Genomic DNA, 9,424 nt, shown 5'->3' with positions numbered 1-9,424 from the left:
GAGTGATCGATTCGTAGGTTAGCTCCCTCTTCTTGAGGAAGTTTAACCATCCGAAATTATCGGCCACTCGCCGAATTCCTTCATCTATACCTAAGAGATGGCAAGCTGTTTGGTCATAAAATCTCGTAGGAAGGATTTTTCGTTTTGAAATCTCGGAGTGATACTTTTTGAATTTTTCGGGAATTCTAATGGGAGGAGGACCATTGTCTTGGTTTTGTGTTTGGCTTTGGTTTTGGTTTTCGGGTATTTGGATGCCGGAAGTCTTTCTCTTCTTTCCTCCCGCACCTCCAAATAATCTTAGTACCATTTTGACAAATGCGGAATAAGGAATAAAAAAGGGGGGTCACTCAATACACCTCACACAAACACCAAAATGCACCAAACACAACCTCCTTAACTTCAAACCCCCAAATTAATCCAAGTACTAGTTTCAAGAACTCAATATATATTCCAACACAACCAACAAGGATTTTCCAACACACAATTTCACAATCAACAATGAAATTCAAGTTCACACCAATCACATGCACAAATTCACCACAATTTCACTACTCCAACAATCAATCACAATTTTCCATCAACCATTTTCAATTAGCAACCATCTTTGTTTGAAATCATCTAATCATGCAACTAAGTACACAATGTTTATGAAATAAACAAATTTGAAAAACTTGAAGAGGGAAAGTGAAGTAGGGAAGTAGAATTTACCAACTAGAGTATGAAAATACTCTAGAACTTCCAAGTTTTGCTCGATTCTTGCTTCCTTTGCTCCAATTCCTTGAAAAGATCCAAATTTTCCTTCGATTTTCAATGGTGGGGCTATAGGGTTTAAAATTTTCGTGCTCAAATTTGTGTAAATTTTGTGTTGTTGGATAGAGAATTTAGTGGAGAAAAGGATTTTGTGAATTTTTAGTGAAAAATATTGAGATTTGATGATGAAATTGAAGAGAGAAGTTGGAGAATATGAGGTTTTTAGAGAGAGAAATAGAAGGGAAGGAGGAGAGAGAGTATGAATGTTTGAATGAGTGGTGAAGAATAAGGGGAAAAGTGAGGTTTTTTTTTTTTTTTTTTTTTTTTACCCGAACAGATAGGAGCGGGCGTGAAGAGAGGATGGAGCGCCCGCTCCTAACCGAAGTTAAGATTATGCCCTTTTCTGACCCAACTAGGAGCGGGCGTGCAGAGATCATGGAGCGCCCGCTCCAAACCAAAGTAGTGAATCTGCCTTTTCTGACCCAGCTAGGAGCGGGCGTGCAGGTGTGTTGGAGCGCCCCTTCCTTTAAACAATTTTGGCTACGGCATTGGCCAGGAGCGGGCGTGCAATGATTGTGGAGCGCCCGCTCCAATGTTGATGATTGAAACCTGTTTGCTAACCCAGACAGGAGCGGGCGTGCAGTAGTGTTGGAGCGCCCGCTCCTTTAAACAATTTTGGCTACGACATTGGCCAGGAGCGGGTGTGCAATGGTGTTGGAGCGCCCGCTCCTCATGCAGTTCTTTGATTCTGATTTCTAATCCAGCATGGAGCGGGCGTGCAGGTGTGTTGGAGCGCCCGCTCCTAAAGATGCCTGAAGTTCCTGTTTGTACGGGCAGCTAGGAGCGGGCGTGCAGTTTCCCAGGAGCGCCCGCTCCTACCAGTCTTGAAGCTCACTGTTTCTTTCATTAAGCTTGGAGCGGGCGTGCTTAGTGATAGGAGCGCCCGCTCCTACCTGATAACAGCTTCCTGTTTTGTTTTCTTTGGCTCTTTTTGCTTCAAGTTCCTATATCAAAACCACAAGAACATAAATTCAACAATATTGGCCAAAATCAGAAATTCCTAACACTCTTATTCTTTTCTTCTCTCATTCATTGTTTAATTTTTCACTCCTTTTATTTTCTTGACTCTCTCTTCTCTCTCCTTCTTTCTCCCTTTTTTTTTTTTTTTTTTTTTTTTTTTTTACTCGGGTTGCCTCCCGGAAGCGCTTCTTTAACGTCAATAGCTTGACGACCTCCACACTCAGGAGGTAAGATTACATTGAGTTGATTCTAAAACACCTACATGAGCACCCTCGTAGTAAAGCTTGAGGCGATGCCCATTCACCTTGAAAGATCTCTTGTCGTCCATATCCCATACTTCCACGGCTTCATGAGGAAACACTTCCTTGACAACAAAAGGTCCACTCCACCTTGATAAAAGTTTCCCGGGAAACAATTTCATCCTAGAGCTGTAGAGGAGTACCTTATCGCCTTTTAGAAATGCTTTCTTTTCAATGTTCCGGTCGTGGCAATCCTTAGTGCGATTCTTATAGTTTCTAGCACACTCATAGGCTTCCAACCTTAGCTCTTCAAGCTCATGAAAATCAAGCCATCTTTGCTCTCCCGCGCTAGCCTAGTCGAAATTAATCTTCTTGATCGCCCATTGGGTTCGGTGCTCAAGCTCCACCGGTAGATGACAAGATTTTCCATACACTAGACGGTATGGAGTTGTGCCTATTGGGGTCTTGTACGCCGTTCTATATGCCCATAGAGCGTCATCAAGCTTCTCCGACCAATCCTTCCTATTCTTAGCAACCGTCTTCTCGAGGATTAGCTTTATTTGACGGTTAGACACTTCCGCTTGTCCACTTGTTTGTGGATGATAGGTAAGGCCGAATCTTTGGTGGATCCCGTGCTTTCTTAGCATCTTTTGAAACAAAATGTGAACCATTGTCACTCACCACCGCCCTTGGAATACCGAATCTTGGAAATATGACTTTTTTGAACATCTTCATGACAACCTTGTGGTCATTAGTTGGGGAGGCAATGGCTTCCACCCATTTTGATACATAGTCGACCGCCACAAGTATGTATTGATTTCCATGAGAATTTGGGAATGGCCCCATGAAATCCATACCCCATACATCAAATACCTCAAGCTCAAGAATCGGTTGTTGAGGCATCTCATTGCGCTTGGATATGTTGCCGGTTCGTTGACACCGGTCACAAGTCTTCACAAATCCCCAAGCGTCCTTGAAGATGTGAGGTCACCACAACCCGCTATGCAAAACCTTCAATGCTGTTTTGTTTGCTCCCATATGCCCTCCACAAGGATCGGAATGACACATCTTGAGCACATTTTGCACTTCTTCATCCGGAACACACCTACGGAGCAAACCATCTACTCCTCTCTTGTAGAGAATGGGGTCATCCCACACATAGTGTCTTGCTTCCCTTTTTAGATTCTTCCTTTGATTTTTTGAGGAATCGGGAGGGAATTCTCCACAAGCCAAATAGTTCACCAAGTCGGCGAACCATGGAAGCTCCTTATCATTCAAGATATAGAGCACATCATCTCTCAATTCATCGCAAATGGGAATTTCATCATCACTAGCTCTTACATTCTCTAATCGGGAAAGATGGTCCGCAACCACATTTTCGGCCCCTTTCTTATCCCGGATTTCAACATGAAATTGTTGGAGGGACAAGACCCATCGAAGAAGACGAGGTTTGGACTCTTTCTTTGCCACAAGGTACCTAATAGCCGCATGATCGGTATAGACAATAGTTTTGGAACCAATTAGGTAGTTCCAAAACTTCTCAAAAGCATGCACCACGGCAAGAAACTCTTTCTCCGTTGTGGTGTAATTCCGTTGAGCTTCATTCAAGGTCTTAGACATGTAGTAAATCACATGAAGCTTCTTCTCTACCCTTTGTCCCAATACTCCTCCAATCGCAACATCACTTGCATCACACATAAGTTCAAATGGCAAATCCCATCTTGGCCCTTGCACAATTGGAGTTGAGATTAAAGCCTCCTTTAATTTGTTGAAAGCTTGGAGACACTTTTCATCAAAAATAAAGATGGCATCTTTTTGAAGAAGAGCATTTAGGGGTCTAGCAATTTGTGAGAAATCCTTGATGAATCTCCTATAGAACCCGGCATGCCCTAAAAATGACCTTACTCCTCTCACGTTGATTGGTGGCGGAAGCTTTTCTATCACTTCAACTTTGGCCTTGTCGACCTCAATCCCTTTGCTTGAAATCTTGTGACCAAGGACAATTCCCTCTTCCACCATAAAGTGGCATTTCTCCCAATTCAAAACCAAATTGACCTTCTCACATCTTGTCAAGCACTTGCCCAAGTTGGACAAACAATCCTCGAATGAAAGGGCCCCTACCGAGAAATCATCCATGAAAACTTCCATTTCGGCTTCAAGCATGTCCCCAAAAATACTCATCATGCATCTTTGGAAGGTTGCCGGTGCGTTGCAAAGCCCGAAGGGCATCCTCCTATATGCAAAAGTTCCATAGGGACAAGTAAAAATTGTTTTCTCTTGGTCATCCGGGTTTATAGGGATTTGAAAGAAACCCGAATTACCATCAAGAAAGCAATAATACTTGTGCTTGGTTAGTCTTTCAAGCATTTGGTTGATAAAAGGGAGAGGAAAATGATCCTTGTTGGTGGATGCATTTAGACGTCTATAGTCTATGCACATCCTCCAACCGGTCACCGTTCTAGTTGAAATGAGATCACCATTCTCATTTTCAACTACGGTCATTCCTCCCTTTTTAGGGACCACGTGAACGGGGGAAACCCATCTAGAACTCGAAATGGGGAAGATGATTCCGGCATCAAGGAGTTTGGTGATTTCTTTCTTCACCACCTCCCCCATTTGAGGATTGAGTTTCCTTTGCCTCTCAATGGAAGGCTTATCACCCTCCTCAAGTGTTATGTGGTGCATACATAAAGTGGGACTAATACCTTTGAGGTTATCTATGGTATAGCCTAAAGCACCTTGGTGGTCTCTCAAAACACCACATAACATTTGAGTTTGGCACTCGTTCAAAGAAGAATTCACAATAACCGAAAAAGTTGAATTGGGGCCCAAAAACTCATACCTTAGGTGTGATGGTAGAGGTTTCAACTCTACCATTGGAACACCCTTACCTTCTCTTGAGGTAGCTACTTCTAATGCATCATGTGTTGTGATTCCCATGCACACTTGCTCATCGCTTGATTCCGTACTTCCTTCAAGCATCTCTTCATACAATGCCATCTCTTTGCTTTGGTCACCTATCTTTTCCTTGTTCAAAAGGACATTCTCAAGGGCATCGTTAGTAGTGAGAAAGTGCTCATGCATAGAAGTTACAATAGAATCAATAGTATCAATCATCATGCAATTATCAAGACTAGAGCTTGGATATTTCATGCTCTCATTCAAATCAAATTCTATCACCTCATCTTCTACTTTTAGTGAAATTTTAGCACTTTTAACATCTATTAAAGCACCCGAAGTAGCAAGAAAAGGTCTTCCAAGAATTATTGGAATGTTAACATCTTCATCCATTTCTAACACAACAAAATCCACCGGGATTACAAACTTCTCCACCCTTAGAGGAACATCCTCTACCTTACCCTTTGGGAATTTAATAGAGCGATCGGCCAATTGTAGGGTGATGTTGGTGGGTAGAAGTTCCCCCATCCCAAGTCTTTGGTATACCGAGTATGGAATTAGGCTAACACTAGCCCCTAGGTCACACAAAGCATTATCAATTTGCATCTTGTATATTGCACATGGGATAGAAAAGTTACCGGGGTCTTTCAATTTGGGTGGCATCTTGTTCATGATAATTGCACTACAATTCTCGGTGAGACTAACCGTTTCAACCAATTCACACTTTCTCCTTCCACTCAAAATATCTTTCAAAAACCTAGCATAGTTAGGCATTTGCTTGATAGCATCGGTAAAAGGAATTGAAAGGTGAATTTGTTTCAATGTTTCAAGAAATTTTCCAAATTGCACATCTAATTTGTTTCTAACAAATTTGTGAGGATATGGTAGCTTTTGCAATTGTTTTGTTTCTCTCTCTTTTTCTCTTCTCTTTTCACTCTCTTTTTCAAAATCTTTCTCTTTCTCAAATTCTTTTTCTTTCTCACATTCTTTCTCCTTTTCATTCTCATGGTTTTGCTCTCTCTCTTGTTCAAAATCACTTTTAAGGGGAGGCTCACTCATGTTCATTCTCTCATTGCCTTTTTTAGGAACACTTTCTTCCAACACTTTACCACTCCTTGTTGATATTACATTTACGGGCCTCTTAGGATCTAGTCCTTGGGGTGGTAGTTTAGAAGTGCTAGTCCCTTCCTTCAAAGCATTGGCCAATTGAGAAATTTGTGTCTCTAGCATTTTATTATGGGTCATCACTTCACTAAATTTCTTTTCACTAGAGGCCATGAAAGTATTGAACATTTTAGTTTGATTTTCCATCATTTCCTCCAAGCTAGACCTACTATGTGGTGCTTGTGCATAGTAGTTGTCTTGGGAATCCCTATTACCTCTAACATTCGAATTGGACGCATTTTGATTACAAGAACCTCTATTATTATTGTTGTTCCAATTGTTCCGATTATTAGAGTTTCCCCCTTGGTGAAATTGCCCTTGATTCCCATAGTTTCCTTGATTATTATGATTATGGTTACCATAACCACCTTGTTGGTTGTAGTTACCTTGGGGATTTTGGTCCCTTTGGTTCCTATTTCCCCATTGATTTTGGTTATGGTAATCGTAATCATTTCCTCTTTGGTTATAGGAATTCCCCCCTTGTTCTCTTCTATTTGGTGGTAAGTATCTTTGATTGTCATTCCTATGTCTATTATCATAAGACAAGGCATTGACTTGTTCATTTTCATTTTCATTACCATCTTCGTATTGGGGTTGGGGTTGGGAATCATAATTACAAGAAGAGGTATCATGGTCATATGACCCACAATTTTCACAAAACAAACATCCTTGAGGCATATTATTAGAAGTAGAGGGAGAAGAGTTAGAATTCATACCTCTCCCCTTAGATTGGGAGGGATGCTCTTGTGTTGAACTAGAGGTCTCTAGTTTTGCCTTAATGGACGTCATCTCCTTTCCAAGGTTGGCGATTTGGGAAGTCAAATTGTTGATGGCATTAAGGTGATCAACGGAGTAAACCGCATTTCCTCCCTTGTTTAGAGAATCTCTCTCTCCTTCTTGCCAATCCATGTGGTGCCTCACCACATCCTCAATTATCTCTATGACTTGCTCCTCCGTCTTGTTCATAATCGGGCCACCCGCTCCTGCATCCAAGCTAGTCTTTCCTTGTGGGCTCAAGCCCCCATAGAAAATTTGAAGCACTTGATATGACGGAATTCCATGATGAGGGCACTCCCTTTGATATTCCTTGTATCGTTCCCATGCTTCATATATGGTTTCACTAGCTTTTTGACGGAAACCTTGGATCAAAGCTCTTGCCTCGGCCGTCTTCTTTTGGGAATAGAATCTTCCTAAGAAAGCCGTGGTGACCTCGTCCCAAGTTCTCAAGGAGTTAGGCCTCACCTCCTTCTCAAGCCATTCAAGAGCCCTTCCTATCAAAGAAAAAGGAAATAGATTTAGTCTCACAAACTCTTGAGTTACCCCATTTACCTTGATCGTGTTGCAATATTTTTCGAACTCGTTCAAGTGTGCAAGAGGGCTCTCATGTTTTGCTCTACTATATTGCCTCCTTTCAATCAAATTAATCATTGCGGGCCGAATCTCGAAGTCATTGGCTTGAGTAACGGGTGGAGCAATGTCGCTTGAAGCTCTATAAGCTCCCGGAGTTCCCAACTCCTTTAAAGGTCTTTGAGGTGGTGGTTCCGCGTCACCCATTTGATCTCGATCCTCCTCGAAATTGGTCTCTCTAGTTGGGGGAGTAGTAATCGGCCTAGAACCGGCTCTTTTTCTCCTTCTATAAGTTTGCTCAATCTCGGGATCGTAAGGTACCAAGATCCTGTTCTGAGTTCTGCGCATACACTCTCAACAAACGCAATTAGTACCAAGGCTACAAGTGTAGCCAAAAAGAAACAATCTTTTTGAATTTTTTTTTTTTTTTGTTTTATGGTGAACTAGACTCAAGTAATCAATTAGCAATCAACAACACCGCTCCCCGGCAACGGCGCCATTTTGATGGGCGTTGGAACGGTCGCACATTCCACACTCGATCAAACACATTTATTAACAAACACCTTACTGTAGGGAATAATTTCAAGCCTTTAAAATCCCACTAGCTTGAACCCCACTGTGATCATATACTAAAGTACGGTGACGTCCAAAAGGGAAGAAGATAGAGCAAAAGAGTCGCCAACAAGTTTTTTTAGGAACTTGTAAACCGTTCACGAGGTGAAGGTTACACCCCTTAACGATCCAAGAGATCGTCAACTCCATAAGGTCATGAACCAAATAAGGGTTCGGGGATGATGGTACAAATCCAACCTAAAAGAGATTGAACCTGCCCTAATAATAGGCCTCTACTTTATTCTGCTTGTATTCATGTGCGCTTTCTGACTAACATGCAATCAATAGGATCAACCCTAAACCTGTTTAATCTATGTTGGTTGAATTTAATGCACAAATAAACTATCATTGGCGATCACTTGAATTATAATCAAAGTTAACCTAACAAGATTATTAATTATCTTATTAAGCGTGATTGCAAATACCAATTCCCTTTAAACATGCAATAAAAGGTGATCAAGCAATAACAATATAAAATATAATACATATCAAGCAACATAATAAATAATCAACATCATTAATAACAATAATATTAATCATAATTAATAATAATCAAAATCATGTTAAAGCATAGCAAGATCCTAGGCATGATACTAACAAGATTAATAACAAACCCTAGCATGTCACTAAACAATAAAAATCAAATCTTTAGCCCTAACATGATGCTAGCAATCATAAATATTAGGAAGAATATAGGAATCATCGTACTTTTAATCATACTTGATATTAAAGTTACCCTAGACATGATACTAGGAATCAAAATAACAATCTAAGCATGATATCTACATCATAAATCAATTAAACCATCAAAGTACTTACTTGGATGCCTCGTACCTCTTTCTAATAACAAAATACACACGTTTGTAACTTCAAGGAAAATAATAATCAAAATAATTAAATTAAATAATTGAAAGAGACATTTGGGACCAAACCCTCAGAAATTAAAACCTTTCACGTCTAGGGCGAAGGCAACTTCGAATATGGCTAGGTGTTTCTAGATCTTGTGAATGCGGAATTTTGTGTGAAAAAGTGAAGTTTAGAAAAGAATGCTAAAAGATTAATGTTATTGAAAATTGATGAATGAAAGATGAATGAATGAAGAGAATTGATGAATAATTTTGTGAATGAAGAGAGTTGATGAATAATTTATAAAGCGATTGTTGATTAATGAAAAAGAGAATTGAGAATTGGTAATTCATAAAGTGATTGTAGATGAATGATCGTGAGAATTGGTGAATGAAAACGGAGTTTTTAATACGATATTTATAGAGAAAATCATCCAAAAAAGATAATTTATCAAAACAGAGTCTGAAGACCACAAAACTAACTTGGCGCCAGCCCTGGCTCATTGGCGCCAGGACCAATGGCTAGCGTCAGGCGCCAATGGCTGGCGT

The 9,424-nt window shown here is 40.5% G+C and overlaps 1 non-coding gene across 1 annotated transcript; it reads left to right on the top strand.

Moving 5' to 3' along the window:
- Positions 1-7,125: 7,125 nt before the first annotated feature.
- LOC145560892 (small nucleolar RNA R71) lies at positions 7,126-7,231 on the top strand. The gene has a single exon (XR_014093486.1). It is a non-coding gene; the product is annotated as a small nucleolar RNA R71 (small nucleolar RNA).
- Positions 7,232-9,424: the final 2,193 nt, after the last annotated feature.

This window comes from Chenopodium album, chromosome 9 (assembly GCF_948465745.1).
Source record: "Chenopodium album chromosome 9, dcCheAlbu1.1, whole genome shotgun sequence".
Lineage (NCBI taxonomy): Eukaryota > Viridiplantae > Streptophyta > Magnoliopsida > Caryophyllales > Amaranthaceae > Chenopodium > Chenopodium album.
The sequence above is the reverse complement of the archived record's forward strand: the minus strand, read 5'-3'. Positions and strand labels throughout refer to the sequence as shown.